Genomic DNA, 19,458 nt, shown 5'->3' on the forward strand with positions numbered 1-19,458 from the left:
TTATTCACTATCATATTCATTATAATGTCAGCTTAATGTAATTACCTACTGAGGGTGGGTTGCAGCGCTGCGGACGTTTGGATAAAATGGTGTACTTTGTTTTTTCTGCGCAGGTTAAAGTTAATGTCATAGTTGACTGGTGAAACGCACCCTAGATAAGTAGGTACTAAACCTATTTTTAGGATATTAATTTAATTTAATTTTTATGGTTTTCCTCATCATTATACATTTAAGATGACTTAATTATTCTCACTTTTAATCTTTATTTATAAAAAAAAAATGGACTCAATTGGTGCTTAAGTACTTCTCGTCCAATCCAGGCCAGCAAATAAGGATGGTATAAAAAAATAGATACCAAACTTGAGGAAAATGCATAGATCTGTCAAACAAATGTTTGGAGCTGACTTTTTTTACGCGATTTTCTCATACGAAAATTGTTTAGTATCGTGGCACAGTCCATCTCGACAAAAGATTGCCAATGTATAAAAAGTCACCCTGTATACGTGTACAATGTGCTATTATGTTTCGAATCTATGCGATGTCTCCAGTTTCAAAAGACTGTTAAATTAACGTCTGGCAAAACGCCAACTTCCTTTTCTCTGATCGAGTTCTGGCAAATATCCTCTTGCAGGACAATGGTAAAAGGGCAACGATCGCAATTTTTTCCAATTCCGATTGTCAACAACAAACCCTTATATAGTAACTGTTTCGATTTAACTTTCTGTCCGTCTATACTAAAGTTATCTCTAATTGAAAAGAGAAGTGAAACACACTTAGGAGAAAATGTAAACCATAGTTGCGCCGAAAGGAGGCGATAACATCATAATAACTAGAATACTTACAAGTAAAATATAAGGTGGAATATTCTGCAACTCTTTCTTCTCTTTTATTAGAACACATTCTCAGTTTCTTCCTGCGCAGTATCTTCGGAATCTAACACCAGAATTAAATAAAAACACTATACACTACATATTTTTCTCGATTTCTCAAAAAATACCTACTTACTTAGGTCTCACTTTTAAATATTTCTGTAAAGCAGTTTACGTAATCCTAGTTACATCTGAAATTCTGCACGAAATCATTTGTCATAAACTCTACTAAACTGTCGCAGCGCTCAAATTGTTTGCGAGATTTGAGATGGCAAATAACAAAGTTGGCACAAAGATATTTATAGAAGTTAAAACTCCCTCAGGAATTGTTCCTGGTAGTTATTACATGAATGTTGTGTTAGTGCCTGAGGCAAAGGATAAAACGTGTTTCGCGTTCTTCGGAGTTGAAGCAACTTCGAGATGCCTGGTGGTTAGACAACAACTTGTCTCCGATGATAAATAACAAGCGTTATTAATGATATTGCATGAAAAATGAGTGCCCTAAATCTAAATATTATTAATGATATTTAAAGTAATATCCTTAGGAGCATTAATAGATGGACAATTCAGTAATTGAACATGCCATTTTTTGTTTGTGTAAACTGGTGTAATTTGTAAGCCACCTGTGGTACTCTTCTCGCATATGTAAATGTGGCACTTTATCAATATTAAAAGAAAAGACTTTAACAAAAACAAGTTATTGCTGTCGTTGTGCACTATCAACTAAACCAAAAGTAAACATACAATTTCAGATCAATCAGCTGAAGATATTTAAAAATTTAGAGGCAAAACTCAAGAAAAAAGGTTGAACGAAGTGAAGCATGAAGAAACAAAAAGAAATTATGTAGTAGCTCTAAAATCGATCTATGTATAAAATACAATAGGTGACTTTCTAATACTGTAGAAAAGATAAATCTGTCTAGAAAGCATTCTCATAAAAATGATTTACCACCAAACTTTAGCTTGGTTACTAAATTTAGTGGAAACTTATTATCACAAGAACACCAATTTCGGGCTTTTGAACCTTCAGCTCCATTCTAAATGGCAAGAAATAAATGTGTCGTATTTATTGAAACTGATGTGAAAACGTCGTAGCAGTATTTTGATACTTATTTCTATTGCCTTTAGTTCGGATTGTCACCGTTGCTCTTCAAGCTAACCAACAACAACAGAGCAAGCAAAACAATTCTGCATTTTTCTCAAAATGGGTACCCTCTTTTACAGAACCTCAGAACACAATGCAGTGAACATTATCTCCTTCCTCTGTCGTGCGTTCATATAATAGACGGTACACTTCCATACTTAATATTATAAATGCGAAATTCTGTCTATCTATCTGTCTGTCTGTCTCTTCTGGACCGATTTAGATGAATTTTGATATGCATATAGTTAAAGGCTACCGTTCAAACAAATGTTACTTTATTCAAAAATGATCCTAAACTATTACAGATAAGACAAAAATCAAGTTAAAATGTAAATTTTGTCACTCTAACGCAAAGGACCTGGGTACAAACATAATTACCCCAGTACTATTATGTAACAATGTCTCTTATCCCCCGGTGTCTTGTCGTCGGGTATTCAAATTAGCTGATAAGCATTCATGAAAGTACAGCCAAGAATATAATTACGCAATGTATATTTATATATACTTTGTATAATGATGCTGTGTCGCTGAATGAATGGAAATAATGTCTCAAAATGATCTACACACATACACCCTTTAAATGATAATCAAAATCAGTATTTCGGATAGTCCCACCACATCATATTTGTAGCCGTAAGTTCGATTCTGTGGAAATTATTTAAAGTACACTAGCTGCACCGCTGTGTTACCCGCGTAAAAAAATTAAAGAAAACTTGTTTTTTTGTTTAAATAATTACGTTATCCTACTTTATAAAACGCTAATGACAATCATACTTTTTCCCTGAATCCTGTATGGTTTTAGGATAAAAAGTTCCCTCATTAATCCAATGTGACATCTATCTCTAAACCAAGTTTCATAAAAATTGGACAAGCCGTTTGATCGTGAGGAAATAACAAATATACGCACAAAATTTCGCCTTTATAATATTAGTGGCAAGTGGGATTATAACTAGTAGGTTTTTCTCACATTACTGCTTTTAAAATAAATGTTGATAGGAAGTCATTAGCTATACATAACCTACAGATAATAATTGTGTTGTTATCTGTACAAACTTGGAAATACTGTTAATCGTATACCCGAGCCCTTTCAAAACAAAATCTGCTACTTAATTTAAAAGCACAGACAAAAGGTCCTAATCTAATTCTAAATGATTAAGATAAACTGCAAGCTTGTTTTCAAAGATAACGAAACATTATTAGGTTCCTAATTATTTTCCAAACTGTAAGTACAGTAAATAGCACATTTGTCTATACAAATTCATTGCAAATTCACCGCTGTCACAGTTGCATAGATATACGTGCAGGGTAACTTGAAATGTGGTTGACTGTACTAATAAATTTGAAGAAGTTTTCACAAGAAAATGGTTTACTCGTTATTAAAAAAAACTCATGTTTTGTAAAATTGTCTTCATGGGAATTATGAAATTTGATACACGGGTACAATATAACCAGGAATGACACATAGTGTACTTTTATCCCGAAATTCCTACGGGAGCTAGTTAGTACTAAATAAGCTCATTGAAACTCCAAAAAAAACTGCGTAAAATAGGTCTATTCTTAAACTGGTAGGCCGTTCATACATACATCATACGTTCGTCGTAACGTTAGTATTATAGACATTCAATAAAAAGTCTAGTTGAGCAGATGCTACGGACATAATCATAAAATAGATCGCGCCCTTCCCTCTTTTACGATGAAACCGGGTAATATCAGTTTTAGTTTTATTGATCACAGAATGGTTTTATAAATCTATTACTTTTGTTTAATTTGTTACTTAAATGATAGTTCTATCAATAAATATACTTTTTTATAAGAGAGATGGATGGAAAATACTAGATACAGAGATAAATGTAAATATAGTGGGGAGGCTTTTTTCCAGCGGTGGGACATAATATAATGCTATTATAAAAAAATAAGTTAAACTCAAAATAGACACAAAGAGGTACTTACTTAACACGGATATCCTTTTAAAAGTCCATTATGCATAAAAATGTATCGGCGAATACAAAAAGGCGATGGTTCGCAGCCGTCGGAGATTCACGCCCGTAGATTAATCCACTTTATTTCACAAGTATAAAGAACATAAAGTATTTGCTCAAGTGTAAGCGAGATAAGGCAATATTCTCGTGAAATTATTCAAAATGATCTATTACAGTTTAAAATTTATGTGTTTTACGTGAAAACTATATTTTCATACATTACAAAGGCAGAAAGAGGGTGGGACCAAGGATTGAAACTTATCACAATCCTGACAAATTTCACTCGCCTCCTCTATATTCATCACTCGCGTCATGCATACTCTCTGGTTATGGGTGCTTTTAATATTTCCCTTACGAAGGAGATTCGCAATTTGGTCGCGGTACGTTCGTTGAAGTTTAACCCTGACTTATCCTAATTCGTCTCCATTTCGACATGTTTTCATATTCAGTGTGAATACATATTATAATGCTGCCAGTAAAATAGTGACATAACAAAAATGATACACTTATTTATTTATAGTAAACTTTAATGACCATAAGTTGAATTGTTTTAGCTCCGGATATGACTTGGAATTGTAGGTCATTGGTTTGTCACTCATATTTCCATCATAATATGCAGGAGTGCATAACAGACATGATAAAAAATATTACTGAAATTATAATTTCTTTTATAAATAATATGAGCCAATTTTGGCATCAATTACGGTGTAACATAATAAAAATATTGTCAACGTTTCGTTCTATGATTATTACAGGACAAGACAATCTACGCCATTGTACGTATACCTAAGCGTATTATACCGTCCGTTTTATTTTATAAAAAGGAAAAGTTAATTTCAGCAACAAAGGGGAAATAACCTTTAAATCTTCCGTTAATTTTCTTTTGTAATAAACGTCAGAATGGATCTTTCGTTTATATTTATATAGGTATCGCGAATGTGATGGGCCTTACTGACTAAAATAGATTTTTGCGTTTCAAAATATCACATGATTGTAACTATGCTAGTTACTATTAAGTCGTAATCAACGACGAAACTAAATGAATTAAATTGTCATCTTAGCTTCATTAATGCTAAGATTTATATATTGCAAGCGAAGTGAGAATTGAAGATTTCCATTCCGAAATAATTTTTTTATTATCGGGTAGATAAAATCTAATTTAGTATTTTATGTAAGTACAAAAATATCCATAATATTGAATTCTGTTTATCGTTGACATACTCGTAAAATGATATTAGTTTTCAATAACACAACATTAAACATGCCTTCGTTGATATAGGTCCTCGTATACGGTAAATATGTCTGTAAAAATGTCTGCTTTGTGTACTTACGTCAAATCTGTCATGGGTCAGCCTAATATGGTGTAATGTAAAAATAATACTTTGGGTATAATCAAAATGGTTGACACGATTCAGATTATTTTCAAAACCGCTGCTGATCTTAATATAGATAGGTATTATAATTTTATGCTTTGTGGCGTGTGGTTCCGCACTAGAATAGGACCACTCCATATACTCTCGTGGACGTCGTATAAGGCAATAATATCATTTCCAAAGAGTGCTGACGTCAGACAGATGGCCGGTTGTAAAATGACAGCTAAATCTTCGAGCTTCGCGGCCTCACAGCCCCATACGCTACTGGGAACATGCAGAGTTGAGAGAGAATATTATAATGTACAAATAAGCAATGTTCGTGTAAATAAATACGAGGGGCCTAAATGTAATAAGAACTGGGCTGCCGGCCGAGGGAAGGAAAAAACATTATGTTTTTGATTCAGATATAACCGAAATAGACACATGTCCATTTCGGTCATATCTCCTGAATCAGGTTATAGCTCAATGATCACCTTGGCAGCTGATACAAGAGAGTTGACCGCGCGGGCTGGTCTTCAATTCAGTGCTGAATCTTGAAAATTTTAAGGTTTATTTTTAATGCGATCCCACAATGAAACCAGGAACATGCGAAGATGAAGAAAAAAATATGAAAACTATTACGTTGTGTAAAGCTATTGTACAATACCTGCATAAAATATAAGGACCTAGTAGGTACCTCGAATACCGGCTTGGCCTAGTATTGGACATGGATATATCATGGCTGTTCTATAGCAATTGTCAATTTATACCATGGGATTAATATTAAGTAATTAGTTTTCTTTTGTGGTGCAAAATTTTGCATATTTGCAGCAAATAAAAATAATATTGAAAATACAAAATATTTTTGACTTTATGTACGAAACAGATCAACGTAGAAGCCGATATCGAAGTTAAAAAGTATGGTTACAATATAAAGCAGCTTGCGGAAAGTGCACTTTGCAAGTTTTACTGCGGAGGCGTATTGAAAGACGAGGCACATATGTCGGCGTGAGGTTTATTGCTTATCAATAATAGATAGCCATTACAATGTTGCAATCTTATTTATATTTTTATAGTCCAATGGAATATTCCTTTATTTGATTTTGTATCATATTGTTTTATATTTGTTTGAATTCCTGGCTGTTTCGTTCTCTTTACCTAGTAACTCAATAAAAAAATAAGAAACGTAATTATATTGCTAAGGATTTCTCTTATACATAAAAAAGAATGTTACAATTTGGTTAGTATTGCTCACTGTTCAGTAAGTCAGGGTTTTAATTTGAAACCCGTTTTATGTAATATTATTTTATTTTACAGTATCACTATATATACTGTTGAACAAAAGTAAGTGTTCAAAATACTATTTTCAAATTCATAATACATAATATAGATCCAATTTAATTTTAATTATAGCAAAGATCATAACGTTTGAATAAAATTAGTAATATAAGCTTATTTACTTCAAGTATTTTTATTTAAGTATTTTTTTCTAACACACTGTTTATTTTCTTGTCAAAGCTAAAGAGGGAGAAATACGTGTGCCTAACATTTTTCTTTTAAAAATATTTTCAATTCTATTTAAGGCACGTAATCAAATGGTGTTTATTACTACACAATCAAACATTATATAACAGAGGGCTGAATAAAAAAAGTGTCTATCATTTTCGGCCATGGATTTAGTGAGTAGTTCGTGAGTACCTATAATACCATGAGTTAGTCATAATACCAATGTTGACATATTATGTCAATTAATATCCTTGACACCAAGCCAGCACTTTTGGGATTTGTTCCTTCAGGACAAGGCAAAATATATATAATCAATAATAAAAATATTAGATGCCATACTGTTACCCGGGATCCTTGGATAAGTGTTATAAATTTTCCTCACAAGGCGAAAACCGCTGGCTTTGTGAAACCGACAGCTCATATGCAGAATGAAGCTGCATTTCAGACACTGTAAATAAATAATCCTTCACAACAGCGCGTTGTGCAATATGAGTAGACAATTTTCTGTGATGAAGACGTAGTAGAATAAGTCAATGGCAATATAGAAAACTTGCTGTAGTTTACGGATTCATATATAAAAAGAAATTAACTAGAGGTTAGGTGGGGCGCGAAAAATGTTAGTTATTTAGAGTCAAAATTTTTGTTGTCTAGTTGAGTCAAAACAGTGGGTCTAAATGGAAATAGGGTGAAGGATAATTTGGAAAATTGATCCACGATAATTCAAACAGAATTATCTTCAGCACATACATTTACCGGAAAATTCGAGTATACCGAATATCTCAACTCATAATCGTTATAATCCCACAACCTATAAACGACAGTCGGCACAAAGGGTGAAGTGGATAACAGCCACTTTGCTCGAATTCCAGCGTTATCGGCACACTTTTAAAGCCCATAAATAGTTAAAGAACTTCTTCCGTATCCGAGACAGTTACGTGAAAGGATTTTTTTCCAGTAGTGTAAGAATCTTGCAGTTTTTATGTCATGAGTAGCTGTTTCAGATTGGACAAATATTTTTTTTGTTTATTTTTATTTTTTATATTTAGGACAAATCACACAGATTGAGCTAGCCCCAAAGTAAGTTCGAGACTTGTGTTATGGGATATAAACTCAACGATACTATATTTTATAACAAATAAATATCTAAGACCCGGGCCAATTCAAGAATTGAGTTTGTATTTTCTGCTTAATTTTCCTGGAAGGTCTGTATTACAAAAAGTAAGATACTTACGCGTAATAATTAAGTTTTAGCCAGAAAAGGGGTCAATTAAAGAGAGCTGATTCACGTCCATCACGTTTTTTGCAATTCATTCAATAACCTTTTTTTTATTCAAGAATCTTATGTTTACAAAATTCCTAATTTTCTACGTCAAAGGCCATGTGACTTGAATAAAATCTGACACAAGTGTTAACAACAACACACACGAATATAACAATAGGTCCGTTGGTGTCAAATTACACTACACAAAGTGTTAGCAATATATGTATGCCAGGAGCTCATATTTCTCAAATTATGTCTAGAATAAAATGTGAAAAAATAGACAGTAATACCACATTAATATTAACTATAGGTAATGCCTCAAATGTCTCCCGTTTAGACATTACAAATTGCATTGATATTTTATCTGAAATAGAGAACTTGGGTGTTGGTCAGATAATATTTAGTCTATTTCCTTTTACTAAAAATATCTCTAATAATAAGTATATACACTCCATAAATACATGTATATACAACTTGACTTGGAAATTTAAAAAATTATATATTTTGGACCTGAATAAATATATAAATAATTGCATATATAACCATGGTACTGTGTACCTATCTTATAGATTTAAGCTGACCATTGCTAAACTCTTAGCATTTAATATTTATAGACCCGTTATAGCCGATATAACGAAATTACCAAATATTAGTACAAGTACTAATAATTTAGTTTTAAACTAGATAATAAGACAGCGGTGAAGCCCTCCTATTTAAATCTTATACATCAAAATATCCAGGGCTTCACCAGCAAATTCAATGAAGTTTGTTTATATTTAGAAAATAATAGTATTGATATTTTCTGTGTAACTGAACACTTTTTTAGAAATGAAATTAAATTAAATTTTCCCGATAAGTATATATTAGCAAGTGCATTTGTAAGACAAAATGCCGAACACGGAGGATCATTAATACTATTAAATAAGAGTTATAAGTATAAAGAAAGGAAAGACATAGTAAGTCTATCAGTTGAATGTACTATAGAACTTTCTTGTGTGGAGTTGGATAAATATATTATTATTTCTGCTTATAGACCTCCATCAGCTTGTTGCGAAACTCTTTTAGACGTTTTGGAGGAAGCACTCAGGCGAGTTACATCTAACAATAAGCATATAATTTTATGCGGTGATTTTAATATAGACATTTTAGTTTCATGTTCGGAAACCAATGGATTTAAAAATCTACTAGACTCATTTAACTTAAAGCACACATTCTTTGAACCCACTAGAATAACCTCGACCTCAGCCAGATGTATAGATAACGTTTTCTGCGATTGCGCTGTTTATAATCAAAAACTGTTCGCCTGTCTGGGGTCTGACCACCTGGGTCAACAGGTATCACTTATACGTGACGGAGAGTCTGACCTAAGCACCGCTCCTGTAACTTGTAGGCCTCTAACTAAGCAACGTAAAATGCGTTTTCGCGAATCCGTTGATAACAAATTGCCAGATGTAGACCTCACAAAAAACCCGAATGACCAATACAATGAGGTGTTCAATATAGTAGAAAAAGAATTCAAAAAATCTTTTCCTATCAAAACTTTCATCAAGAAAGATAAACTTAACTTTTGTGATTGGGCCTCAAACGGTATCTATATTAGTAGAAACAGACTTTATGAACTTTATGGCCAAAAACAGTACAATCTTAATGCGGAATTCATAACATATGTTAAACGCTATTCTAAAACTTTTAAAAAAGTATGTTCTGTCGCGAAATCTTTGTATTTAACTAATAAAATAAAAAATTCGAGTGATAAGATAAAGACCGCCTGGTCCATCATAAATAAAGAGACTGGTAAAATTAACACGCGCGACGTAAATTTTGTATTAAAACTTGACGGTAAAACCATAAGTGCAGATGACGAAGTTTCCAACGAATTTAATAATTTCTTTTCCAACATTTCTAAGAATATCACAGGATCCCTTTTCTCTTGCTCCTATGCGGCAGATGATCTATTAAAAAGAAATGCTCCGGACCCTAAGTCCACTTTTACATTCAGACATATTACACCAGATGAAATTATATCTGCTTTTAAAGCCCTAAATGTTAAAAACACTGAGGACCTGTGGGGGTTTTCCGTCTCAGTATTGAGCAGCATTATTGACCTGATTGCTCCTCACCTAACCATAATATTCAATAAATGTATATCTGAAGGCGTGTTCCCAGACTTAATGAAAATAAGTAAAGTAATTCCTCTATTTAAACAAGGCGTTAAACATGATCCCACAAACTATAGACCTATTTCTATATTACCCACTCTAAGTAAAATATTTGAAAAAATTATTTTCAGTCAACTTGTGTCGTATTTTAATATAAATAAAATTTTACATAATCGTCAATACGGTTTCACCAAAGGTCGTTCAACTACTGATGCAGCAGCCACTTTAGTCGAAATAATTAATGAAGCTTGGGAATCCAAGCAAGATGTCGTAGGTATTTTCTGTGACTTATCGAAAGCTTTTGACTGTGTAGATCATAATATACTCAAAAATAAACTTCAACATTATGGTGTCACTGGCGCGGCTCTTAGTGTTCTTTCGTCTTACCTAGATAATAGAACACAGAGAGTAGAAATTAACAAAACAATTTCCGATAGTGCACCTGTTCACATAGGCGTACCTCAAGGCTCCATTATCGGTCCCTTTTTATTTTTGATTTATATTAACGACCTCCCATGCCTTGCCCAACATTTATGCGAAGTAGTTCTATTTGCAGACGATACATCCTTATTATTTAAAGTCGATAGAAAAAGTGAAAACTATAACTTTATAAGTAATAGCATGTCGGTAGTGCTTAACTGGTTTACAACCAACAACTTAGCTCTAAATACAGAGAAGACAAAATGTATTAAATTTTCTCTCTTAAATAACTCGCACAATGTTATACCTTTAACAGTAAATGGTAAAGCTCTGGAATGGGTACATAGTACTAAATTCCTGGGCATTACTGTGGACGACAAATTAAAGTGGGATAAACATATTGAAATCACGGCCAAAAAACTTAGTACGGCAGCTTTTGCAGTGAGAAGGATCAGACAGTGTACGAACATAGATACAGCTAGACTTGTGTATTTCAGCTACTTTCATAGCATTATGTCCTACGGACTATTAGTTTGGGGTAATGCAGCTGACATAGGAAAAATTTTTGTATTACAGAAAAGAGCTATCCGTTTTATTTATGGGTTAAAACCTCGAGATTCTCTTCAAGAACTCTTCAAATCAATTAACATCCTCACTGTGGTATGTCAGTATATCTTTGATGTGCTTATTTTTGTCAAATCAAATTTACATTTATATAAAAAATTAAACGAAGTAAATAGTGTAAACACTAGAAATAAGCACAAACTTTGTATGAATAGATTCAGGCTTAAAAAGGTTCGGCGGTCTTTCGTGGGTCAAAGTGTAAAATTCTTCAATAAACTCCCTGCAGAGGCTATTAATCTGCCAATGAAAAATTTTAAAATTTATGTTAAGAAAAATTTAATGGATAAAGCGTATTACACAATTAACGCCTATTTGACTGATAAAAACGCTTGGATCCTCCCGACAACTTTGCCACTCCACACATGATCTCCTAATTTTTATTTTACTGTTTTTTATTATTTTATTCACAATTTTGAATTTTGTTATAATAATTCGTATGGCATTTAAATTTTATTTGTAAAACATGTACGTGATTTGTGATCTTCAAGTGTCTGAATTATACTTCTATTTCGACGAATAAGAATTGTAATTATGAAGTCATGGGAATCGAGTGTGTCATGCTCACTCAAATGGTCAATCTGGTGGTGGCGTCGTGGGCCGGGTCGTGAGGTTCCCTCTATTATGGTTGAGCTACGCGATGGCTGTCCCATGCGTCAACTCGTGAACGGGTGCTGCCAGAGGGAACTGGTCATCTCGTTTCTCATATATTTTCATGTAAGTTAATTGTGTTTCACATCGATATATATATATATATATATATATATATATATATATATATATATATATATATATATATATATATATATATATTATAATCAGCACTCGGATCACAATCATAACCTGTTTTGATATACCTTTTGACTATGTACATTATGTACTTTTATATATTATTAGAAAGAAAAGAAAAAAATTTTTTTTTTGTAAGAAACAATAATGGTAAGCCGATCTGGCATGATAGGGACCAACACTGTTCAAATGAGTTTCTTTCGGCATTTCTTCTCAGCAGTGGTCGTTCCGAAATGCCAGTAGTTTCTAGCTTGTGAGAAATAACTATAAATTTAAAGATTGACGAGAAAAAGTGCCTGTGAAGGTCTAATTTCTGAATAAATGATTTGAATTTGAATTTGAATTTGAATTCGAAGATACTTTATATTTTAGTTGTTATATCAAAATAAAATTTCAAATCAAACAAGTGATCATTTTTACTTACATTTCCTCGCAAGCGTAAATAAGCAAAGCTAGATTGTGGAGTAAAGCGCTTGCGGAGGATTATTAAAGCAATTATCGCTGGATATAAGAAGCTGACTCATTCGGGATTCGCTCCGAATAGATTAGGATCTCGTTGTCCGCTTGCCTTTCCTAATCCTAATTAACCAGTGAGTCTCAAGATTAAGTCGGTTCAATCCCTTTGAAGTTTCAACTGTAGTATGCTGTAAAGTCTGCTGACTAAAGACTTTTTCATTAATTTATCGTGGAGTTGATATACGAGCCATTTGAACGTCCACACGGCTGGGGTACAATCCATCCATAGGGAAGGCCCTATGGATGGATAAGCTAACCTAGCCACTCCACCATTGAGTTCCTCCCGAGTACAATACACAATTTTAATCATGCAATAAATAACTAATTTCATTTACAAGTAACAGCTTATTTTAGACAAATCACATTTTCAACAAGTTATAAATTTAAGTTGCTCTCTACCTCCATATTTTTGCGCAGACAAAGATATGGCTTTCGAAATCATTCTTACCGAAAGCTAGGAAATTCTGAAAATTTCTGGAAATTCTTGAAGGTTTACGTGGATTTATAATAGGAGCGAAGCCGAGATAATTTAATCTAATTAAATAATTAAAAATTTACATTAATTGATCGATTGTATTATCTGTTATTATAAATTATTTGTATTACTTGTATAAAATTACCCGCTACACACAAACTTACAAACATAATACTCTTTATAATCGCAGTATAGACATGGTGTTTAAATCCAATAATCTCAGAACGATGTCGCCAAAAATTATAGCCACATATTTGAAAAACAATATAAAAATTCAATGAAAAAAGATTGTTGGCAGATTTTCATTGCGGGGAAAGGCAGATAGGTCAAGTGAACTGAGAACTGCAATGCAGCAATTTTCTGTAAAAAATAATCAAACACATTTTAAAGTGAAATTTTATTCCAAATCCCGTTTGGTTTCTTAATTTTAAACGCTTAATCAGAGTGAGTAACTCTTGTACTACTATAGAGAGTGTCTTATTATTATTAGATACAGTTAGATGTGTTATTTTTAGTACCTGGAGATATGATATTCACGAATTCCGTGAGCAAAATAGTTAAATATAACTTAGTGTAATGGTGTAAAATCTGAATGATAATATTATATACCTATTGAAACCCCAAAATTAACAACAACAATAAAAAACAATAACATTCGACGGTAAAAAATATTTTTGTAAAAAAACTTTGAAACTTAAAACACATTTTGATGTATTCTTTTCTTAGTGGCCAGTGTTCCTAACATAAATATTGCATAAATCTTGGATAATGAAAGAAGGAAATTAGCTCTTGGATAAGATAGGTACATGTAATTTTATTCCAAGAAAATATTCTTCTTTTGTTAACCTTGCATCCTATTGTAAGAAAGATGAACTAACTCTATAGTAGTTTGTCTTCCAGACAGTTTTACAACAACATAAGCCGATACATAGTCCATATGGAAGCGAAATAGGCCATTTGGCAAAGGAAAGTCTGTGATTATTTTTCACTCCTTTTTCAAGGAACAGTGTGACGTGAATGGTTTTGTTTACAGAGGTCACTGACCTGTATGTGGATCATATTGAACGTGAACTCTGCCAGGTAATCTATTTTAGGTAATATTTTAATACCTTCGATCCAGTTTGAATTTCACGTAAATTATTAAAATACATATAATTTTGTAATAAACAAAATTATATTTTACTATCTTATGCTCAGGGCTCCTGTTGAAATTTCAAAATAAATGAGTTAGATATTTCGAGATAAATTAGATTTTTAGATTTTATTAGAATCTATCAAATTTCTTCGAAACCAGCACAGATATAAAACATTACATTAAAGCAAACCAGCTCAGCAGATTTAGAACGAATGAGCTACAGTAAATTAGAGCCACATTTAAAATTAATCAGTACGTACGTATATATTATTTATACCTTATTTTGTTCTATTTTATTATGTGCAATAAAGTTACTTCAAACAAACATACTCCATTATTCACTGTTCGTCAAATTTGACATTGATTTTAAACGATATGTAATTTAGACAAAGCTATGTAGTGCAAGAGATTGTTTGCAGCGCGCATGTATACTGATTCCACGCAACCATGCGCAAGCGAGCCACATCTCTGGTTCGCCAGGTGCGCGGCAGCTACAATACCGTCCTGTAAGCCTACCATCAACTTTTACAGAACAAATCCAATGCAACTCAGAATTTAGGAACCTAAAATGAATCGGATCCATACTAAAAATTAAGTCGATGGTGCGAATTTGCGATGCAGTTCAGAGGGCGAAGTGCGGGTTTACATTTCACTTCTCACTATCGAATCGTTTCGAAGTGAGATGCAACGAGCCAATCACAATTCGGTGTGTTGTCGTTGCGTCACAATGACACACTGTGATTGGTTAACTGCGTTTCGCTGCGAATCGACTTTATGGTGAGATGTAAACCACGCTTCGCACACAGTTTAGGTCGTAAAGGGATCGCGTTAAAAGATGATGGTCCCCTGGCCTCCTGGCCATGATTGCTGGGAGGACGGATTGTCCCAACAATTGCAATGTTGTTGTGCAGCACGGTATGCCGTACTGGAGAGGCAATTTGAATTGTAGATACTTATTTTATTGTAACTTATTTAATTTTAATTTTACTCGTGCGACTGACATTTGTATTTGTATTTTGATCATAAATAAATAAAGACCTTATGGGTCTTTGTTACCTGCAAGAAATTGATTTTATTTATTTATGTGTGGGTAACCACTAGATACAGGAAAAATCTCTATTCGAATATCTATCGAAAACATCACAGACAAAGTTTTCAAATATTGTAACTGTTACTAAAACGTGTACGTTCCTATTTACAGTGTGTAAATGTGTAAAAATCGAGTTCAGTAGATTGTGAATATTCCTTTTGTTCGAGTCTCGTAGCATCAAAAAGTTTCTACCACCTTTAGAGTACAAAGAGCCCAGATTCAATCAGAAAATGACTATAGAGTTTCAACTCTGCACCAGCTTCTATTTATTTATAAAATACTAGTGGTTCTGTAAAAAGCTTACTTTCTATTTTAGTTGGAATACCTATGGATTTGTGATTTTATAAGGTCAAAAATACCCAAAACTACGTTATACCAGTTCTAAACTATAATTTAAAAAATCCTTTAAACGCTTTTATTATAAACGTATAAATAACAATAAATGTAAAAAAATATATATAAAAAAACGACACGTTCAAAAAGGGGGTCTCTACAATTCACAGAAACACTCTTCACTGAAAGCACGTTTGCTGCAAAAAGAAATCGAATTTATTACCTATATATAGTCGCAGTAACCACATAGCACCAAGATCATGGCCAAATTAAATTTACTGTCTCTGTTGGGATACTTTCATAAAAAGTTAAGACAGATCGCACTGAAAAAACAACGAAACGAATAGTATACATACTTCAATTACTAAAGGATTGGATTACTCAATTTATCATTAGCCATTTTAATGTCCCCAATGCTACTGGACCAATGATCGTCCTTAGGGATGGGTATTCTTTTGCTTCATACTGAGGGTCGTGATCGTTACGTAGAAAGAAACACACACACAACCACATATCAAACCAGATTGCAGTTTTCCTTCATCGGAACGTTTTTCTAATAGAATTTTAAAATGGAATACAATTTCAAATTAGCTACACACTCGAAAGGAAACAAAATGGCGTCTATATTTTCCGCTTCTTTCACTTTATCGTCAATAAATATTTTTTTACTGAGCAGCTTTACAAGCCCTTGTATCGCTTTTCACGATCTATGGGGAGTTTAACATTTATTGCGAACACAACGGCTCGATTAATTTTGTGTGTTCATAATTTTAGCACGTTTATTGGGCTTTTTACGTCGCGCAGTTACGTCCTAATTTATTGTAGGTTGAAAATAGGACACGTTTCATGAAAAAAACATTTTTATTGCCTTTGTATTTCACAATTTATAACATGATATACTGAATAATATTATTAAAATACTTTCGAGAGAATGTTTTCGCTTTACACTAACCAACTATTTTCAAAGGGCAAATTGCCTACATTAAACTGACTCATTTGTGTAGTAGGTACTTTTATTGACCACTATTTTGCTTCCGATAAAGGAAAACATCGTGAGGAAATCTGCACACTGGTTGATAATTTAAGTCCACTAATATATACGCAAATACTAATAGTGGCAAGCCATCGCCACCAGATTTTAATAGGTAGTCGTGAAAATCATGTCAGATGCCTTTAGGCGACTGTAATTAAATCTGACACAACGTTAGCAACACACACACACTCGAAAACAAACTAAAAAATACTTTGAAACTAAAAATTAAATTTTACCTTTTTTGTTTATATGCGCGAAATAGAAAAAAACTAATGCTTTTATCCTGAAAACTTCATTAAAATATATAACGCTCGTTATATAAAATTCATCGTGTTTATCTATGGCCAGGGTGTGTTTTCTTTACAAAGAGGGCACACAAAATGTGTATTTAATTTGACAGTCGGCCGGTCCCGGTCATCTCATTTTGTTTACTGATATCTCGACGCCTCTCTTTCCTTTTTGTGATACTATCCGATGAATCCTATGTATTTTACAGTAAGAACAGGACGGCGCGGCGTGCTAGCTGAGCTACTAATGGGACAAGGCCGAACCACGCGCCGCGACGTTACCGCGCGTACATAAATTAAATTATATTCTAGAGAAGTAACGAAAGAAAACCAGTTTTCGAGTTGACGCAAAGCCTATAATTAATTTGCAATGTATTATAAGTATGTTCGGATGGAATCTTTTCTATTGAGCTAAAATTTTTACATACGTTTAATTTGGATAACGATGTATTATTATGATAAGTACTTATATAACCGAATAGTGCAATCGGTTCTTGAGGAGGGATCTCCTCACCTGTTTACTGCACGGACATGATTTTTTTGTCACCCATTAAATAAAATCTCTCCGACAACATAAAAGCTTATGTTGAAAATATTTTTGTCAAAACTTATTATTTATGGCCTGTGTTGTCGTCGAAAGGTTCAAACACGTATATAACATCGTAACGCGTCCTGCAGCATTCCGTCACTCAGTGATGACACAGCGTCGGCTTAAGGTACTTATCCACTACTTGTTTCCAATCGCATATTCGTTATGCATAAATATCTTTACAACGTCAGATGCGTGTGATAGGTATGTTAACTGAAACGTGAAATGAAACACTTGCTTACTGATATACATTCCAATGATATTGTCAATATAAAAAGATAATTTTATTTTCCCTTTATTTCTAGCAGATTGTATCTTTGTTAAAATTTAGAATATATACTGAATATATGTGAAGATTTCATTTCTGAATAAATAATTTGACTTTTACTTTCTGATTTCTTTGAATGGAAAGCAGTTTATGCCCAGTCTTTAGTAGTAAAGTACAGTAACTTGTAGACCTCTATACAGCGGTAATAGCCATACATAATTTTTAAAAATCAGAGGAGCTTAACGACGCAATGGTTAGCGCGTTCGGCCTATGATAATAGCGGTTAAGACACTCTCACAATGGTCGGTCATTGGATGGGTGACCAAAATTATCTTGAGATCCTCCGTGCTTCGGGAGGTACGTAAAACCGTTGGTCCCGGTTGTATCAGTCGTTAAAACCCGCAATAGGATCGCGTGGTGTGTCATGGCCCAAACTTGTTCATCCAGTGTTGATGAATATTGTAATAATTTTGTAACAGATATTCACATGAATATTTCAAAATAGCAATTGATTTGTACCTTTATTTCGTGTACATTTTCTGGCATTACATAAAGGATGATAAGGGTCATAAGGATTATTCACATTTGCGAGTAAGGAAAAAATCCCTATTTAATCATGTATTGTAAATACTCGCACGATCTTACATTTAAAAAGAAGAATGAGGATTTATCTTCAGTCTGAATTTAATCTTTCAATTACAATTTACTTATTTCCTCTGAAATTCCCTAAAAAAGATATTTTCTCCATAATATTGCTAAATATAGGAAAAATGATTGTGTATTATATCAAACACGTATTTTAACGGGTAAGCTCCTTCCTACTTCGGTTGGTTAGTATTACCTACCTAGTACTTAGTAGTAATCAATTTTCAGGGTTTAATCTTCTATGATTCTTCAATGATTACAGATTTTAGGCCGGTCTCACAGCAGGTGTAATAAGTACCTACAACATTTGTAGTTCGCAGTTCTTGGCCTAGAATAGGACTACAAGATATCTTAGATGATCGACAGCATTTCCAAAAAGGGCGACATCAGACAGCGGCCCGTCGCAAAGCTGAATCTTTACATTATTTTAAACGAAAAAGCGCATAGGTAAGCGCGTTTAGAAGTTGAAATATTTACAAACTCGCAATATAGTTCTTGATAAAAAAAAACATAATTGAAAAAAATATAAATAAATAAATAAATAATAAATAAATATATTAGGACAAATCACACAGATTGAGCTAGCCCCAAAAGTAAGTTCGAGACTTGTGTTATGGGATACTAACTCAACGATACTATATTTTATAATAAATACATATATAGATAAACATCCAAGACCCGGGCCAATCAGAAAAAGATCATTTCCATCATGACCCGACCGGGGTTCGAACCCGGGACCTCTCGGTTCAGTGGTAAGAATCTTACCACTGCGCCACCGAGGTCGTCAAATAAAAGTATCCAAATAAAATTACATAGGTGAAATATATCTTTGTTAATAAAGACTGAAGATGGAAGTGAAATGTAATGTTCTATATCTCTCCTGTATTCTGTGAAGCGAGTGATCAGATTCCATGTGGCTTGTTACTTCTATGTTCGAGAGAAATCTGATATAATATTGTCTAGATTTCTGCCTACGATTCTGTATTG

This window comes from Plodia interpunctella, chromosome 7 (genome assembly GCF_027563975.2).
Source record: "Plodia interpunctella isolate USDA-ARS_2022_Savannah chromosome 7, ilPloInte3.2, whole genome shotgun sequence".
Taxonomy (NCBI): Eukaryota; Metazoa; Arthropoda; class Insecta; order Lepidoptera; family Pyralidae; genus Plodia; species Plodia interpunctella.